Consider the following 5,008-nt stretch of genomic DNA (forward strand, 5'->3'; position numbering starts at 1 on the left):
GTGCTGTATAAGTGTCAACATTATGCAAGCCTTGCTGCTTCCTAGTTTGAGTCCTTTCCGAATGCCATTGATAATTGTTGGCTGCCATTTCCTCAATAAGTGCATGGGCAACCTCAGGAGTTTTATTATTTATGGATCCTCCGGCTGCAGCATCTAATATGGTCTTATTTGAGTCAGTAAGACCATTATAGAAAGTCTGCACTTGCAGCCAAATGGGGAGGCCATGGTGAGGAACTCTCCTTAACAGCTCCTTGTATCGTTCCCATGACTCATATAAAGATTCCCCCTCTTGCTGGAAAAAAGTAGTGATGTCATTCCTCATTTTAGCAGTTTTAGAAGGGGGAAAATATTTAGAGAGAAAACGGCTGGCCATTTCGTCCCATGTGGCTATAGATCCTGCCGGTAATGAGTTAAACCAAGCTTTGGCTTTATCCTTCAAAGAAAATGGGAATAACCTCAGCCGGATTGCATCATCACTTACCCCATTGTGTTTGAAGGTGTCATAGATTTCCAAGAAGTTAGCAATATGGGCATTCGGATCCTCATGGGCCATACCACAAAACTGAACCGTATTTTGTATCATTTGGATTATGGCCGGTTTAATTTCGAAGTTATTGGCAGTAATAGTTGGCCTGATAATGCTGGAGACAGTCCCGGTGAGGGTAGGCTTGGCATAATCCATCATAGTTCTTTGTTCAGCCATTTCTTGTGCTTCTTGTCTGACTTGCTTAGCAACTCTCAAACGGACACGGAGAGTCCGTTCAATCTCTGGGTCGTAAAGGATCTCTTCCAGTTCAGGTCTGCTTGTCATAAACTGTTAAAGTCAAAGCAATAAAAATGCCAATATTCACAAAAGAAAATAAATAACTAATCCTATCACACTGAAAATGTAAAGTGAAGTATTGGAATACAAAACCTACACCCTATCATGAATAAATGAAGCCGATTATACTAAAAGCAGATTTAAACCAATCATCTTATTCAAGGTTCCTTTATCTACATCCATCGATTGCAACATCTGAATTCAGACCCAATTTAGATCTGAGTTCAGATCTACAAGTCTTTGGTATTGTTAGTCTAGAGAAATTAATAAATAATAATTCAGATCTGAGCTGGATATCTCATACACACTCATTGGTATACACTACAATATACATCCATTAAGGTTGGAATCAATTCTGTGATGCTTTAGGGCTGAAATCAGATCTGATCTAAAAAAAAAATTTAAAAGGATCTGAAATAAACTAAAACCAGTCCTGAGTTAGGCTTGGGTTAAAAACTCTACAATTGAAGCTCAAACCTGTATAGCTGATGCATATCAAACACTTGCTAAGACCTGAAAATTGGGTCTGCAATGTTTGGTATTGCAAGCTATTCGGCCCATACAACTTTTGTAGAAATCTGAAATCAGGTCTGCTAACTGTTGCACTATAGCAGCCCTGCTACAGATCTGAATGCTAAAAGAAATACTTGGAAAGTGCTAATTTTTCTTAAATATCTGAGGCATAACAATTATTCAATCCAAACATACACCTCCTTAGCTAATGTAGCTCGGTTACAAGTGGGTAAAGCCAAGAATTCAGTCCACCCAGAATTCATAGTATGCTCTGTATCAGTTCAGTCCTCACATCATATCAACTGAATTTCAGATTTGAATTTCTCTCATTCCTTGCTATCCATTCACCCTTGAGGCAGGTTGGATGTATCCTAGGGTGGATTGGGGTAGTGATGGCACCCAATTCACCTCAAACTTGCATCGGTTCAGATCTGAGTTCAGAGGAATTCAGATCTGAACTGAGCAGATCTGTAACAGCAGAATTCAGATCTGAACTCAAGTCTGAGTTTGGATCTGAATTCTCAATTGCCTTACCTTCAGTTATTGCTACCAAATTGTTTTTGGGGAATAGCAGAAGTGCTCTAGGGTGAATTGGGGTGGTGATGACACCCAATTCCCCTCAAAATTGCATCAGTTCAGGTCTGAGTTCAGAGGAACTCAGATCTGAACTGTTGCAGATCTGCTGTAGCAGAATTCAGATCTGAACTCAGATCTGAGTTCTGATCCGAATTCTCAATTGCTCCTCTTATTGTTCAAAAGATCTCCCCTTTGTTTTTTTTAATTTGTTTTTTTCTTTTTGTAATGAAAGAAAGAAAAAAAAAATAAAGTCTGAAACACAAGCAACTCTTTTCGGCTGAGTGCTGCAGATCTGAAATCTGCTGATCTGAGTGCCGAATGCAACTCAGATCTGCAACACTCATGTTTTTTGTGAAATTTTTTTTCTTTTTTTTTTTTTATTTTTGAAGGGAACAACATCAAGATTGAATAGAAATCAAATATGCCTTTATTAAAATGAAATTGAAACCAGAAAAAGAGAGTAATCTACTTAAGAAAGAAGAAACATAACTACATGAGTACAGCAGTTGCAGTCCAAGCTGAAATGAAAAAGTTAGCAAATTAACCCAACTATGAATGCAATGCTGAATGAGATCAGATTAAGAATGCTCAATGTTTCCTAATATTGCTTCTCTAAATCCCCGGCAACGGCGCCAAAAACTTGATGTGTGGCTCATTGTGACACTAGCAAGTGCACTAGCCGTTCAAGTAATAAAGTAGTGAGTGAAGTATCGTTCCCACGAGGATTTAGGAAACAATTACCAATACTAAATTGAACATTTCTTATCTGATCAACAAATAAATCAAAACTCTAATGAAAGCTAAGAAATCCTAAATTAAAATCTATCTAAATCATTGGTCCAATTGCCTTCAATTCAGGTTAGAAGAGTAAGCAGTAAATGTCAATCTCAGAATTCAGCAATCTATCAATTTGGATCATTCGAATGAATCATGATTGAGCCTTGGTTTGATGAAACCCCAAGGTCATGAACAGCCTCTCTCAAGCGCATGTTCATCCTATGCATGAGTGACGGTTCTTCTATCTCTAGCAAGAATCTAATCCCCATGCATGCATTTCTTCAAACACTTCTAAGGCATCAATTCAAATCTGAATTGATCACCAACTGAATTGTGCAAGTTATCTCTAACCTTGCACTCAATTCAGTTCTTGAATAGTAGATCTGAATTCCTAGAGTCTCTCTCAAGCACTCTAGGAATTCCAAGCTGTAGATTAATTCGCCCAATCTGAAATTTGCAGATCTGAATTCTCTTTCAAGCAATTCAGATCTTGCAATCTCAGATCTGAGAATTCAGATCTGAGTTTTGAAGGTTAGTTGGCCGAATTGATCTGCAATCACACCCTTATTCAAGAAACTTCAAGTACAATGCATGATCATTTGAATGAATCAAAAAGAATTAGATTGCTGAACTGAAATTTTACAAGCTGAAATACATCAAGGAAGAATGGAAACAAGGAGAAAGAAGAAAGAACATATAACTAAGAAACTGAATTCAAATCAAAAGAGAATGAAACTACAAATGATTTATTACAAAAAATCTTTGAATCACAATCCCTCAATTCGAACTCACCTTCTTCTTCTAGCTTGCTTGTCTTGAACTTCCTTCAGCCCTTCTTCTTCTTCTTCCTTGCGCCTAGCCTTCTTCTCTTCTCTTCTCTCAAGGTGGCTGAACCTCTAAGAGTGGGAGAGCCTTTCTCTCAAGCAATTGAACAACTTTCTCCCCTCCTAGAGGCCTCCTTATATAGTTTTTCAAGGGGGCTCTTGCCCCTTCTTGAAGCCTCTAGAATGGGGTGTATTACACCCCTCATGAACCTTCTAGAGTGCTCCCTCCTTCTCTTCAAGAAACTCCTAGAAGTTGCCGCTCCTAGCTCCCTTTGGGCTGCTATTTGGGCTACAACTTAGCTTGCTTTTGAGCTCATGTGGGCTACACTCTAGGCTGTTATTTGGGCTAAAAATGGGCCTTCCTTGCTGGGCCGAATTCTCCTCATAGCTAGGCTTCTTCCCTTGGATTTTCCAAAGAGTTTCACTTGCTCTTCTTGGGCCGAATGAAATTCTCTTGCTCTCATGGCTGGGCCGGGCTGAACTTGATAAATTTTTGGGTTTTCTTTTCTTGCTTTTGCCTTCTTTTTGTTGATTTGGCTCCCCCTGAAATCTTTCTTGCAATCAAGCTAAAATACGGCAAAAATTTAATTAAACCATTATAAAATTTCATGCAAAAACCTCATAAAATATAGATAAATTGTAAGTTCATCAGTATAATTCTGTGTAAGACCCTAAAACTGGACACTTATAGAAACTTGTGTTAGTTTTTAATGTTCACAGCCATTGGATAAGTCTAGGGAGATTTATCCTACCAAGGCTGATACTGGTGTGCCACCAAGTGTTGGGATGGCTTGTTTCGGCCATCAGGGTAAGACCCAAGGCACATGCAGTATGGGATTGCTTGAACCCTTGAACCAGACCAGATTTCCAGTATTGCCCTAGACCTTGGAGACAGATGGGCAAAATTGGAAAGTTACACCTAACCCCTAGACTCGATTATGACACATCACTAGGTGTCGGATCGGGCTGTCTTTGATGTGTCAATCAGTGAGATCCTTAGTGGGGGTCAAAACCAGGACATGTTGGGGCAGTCTAAGAATTCATCTGAGTGAGTTGCCATAGTGACAGGATCATCCCCTTTGTCGGACAATGGTAATGATCGGGAATGCACTCTCTCTGATGGAAACCAAACTGCCGGAAGTTGATTTCAATCGTTGGAATTTTGTTTTGCAAAATTAAGATATATATATATAAATATATATATATATATATATATATGTATATGTACGGTTTCAAAAGATTTGCAAAAGGTTTTAATTCTCGGGATCCATGTGAGTAGAGAGTGCGGCACTGTTCCTTGCAGCTGAGAGAGAGGTCTTCTCTTGTCGTGCAGTGCTTGATCATTAAGGGCTGAGAGGTTAAGTGTAAGACCATTTAGGATAATACCTGATGGGATAATCTTGCACCTGCCCACAGTCCCTGGGTTTTTATAAGATGGCTTGGCCCAAGGACCACTTAATGTAAGTGTTGGGCCCATAGGGTCCATGTGATGGGC

At 39.3% G+C, this 5,008-nt stretch overlaps 1 non-coding gene across 1 annotated transcript; it reads left to right on the plus strand.

The window, feature by feature from the left end:
- Positions 1 to 218: 218 nt before the first annotated feature.
- LOC148861197 (small nucleolar RNA R71) lies at positions 219 to 325 on the plus strand. Its single transcript, XR_016095231.1, has one exon. It is a non-coding gene; the product is annotated as a small nucleolar RNA R71 (small nucleolar RNA).
- Positions 326 to 5,008: the final 4,683 nt, after the last annotated feature.

Source organism: Nelumbo lutea, chromosome 4 (genome assembly GCF_056320005.1).
Source record: "Nelumbo lutea isolate HS-2025 chromosome 4, American lotus-T2T, whole genome shotgun sequence".
In the NCBI taxonomy this organism is placed as follows: domain Eukaryota; kingdom Viridiplantae; phylum Streptophyta; class Magnoliopsida; order Proteales; family Nelumbonaceae; genus Nelumbo; species Nelumbo lutea.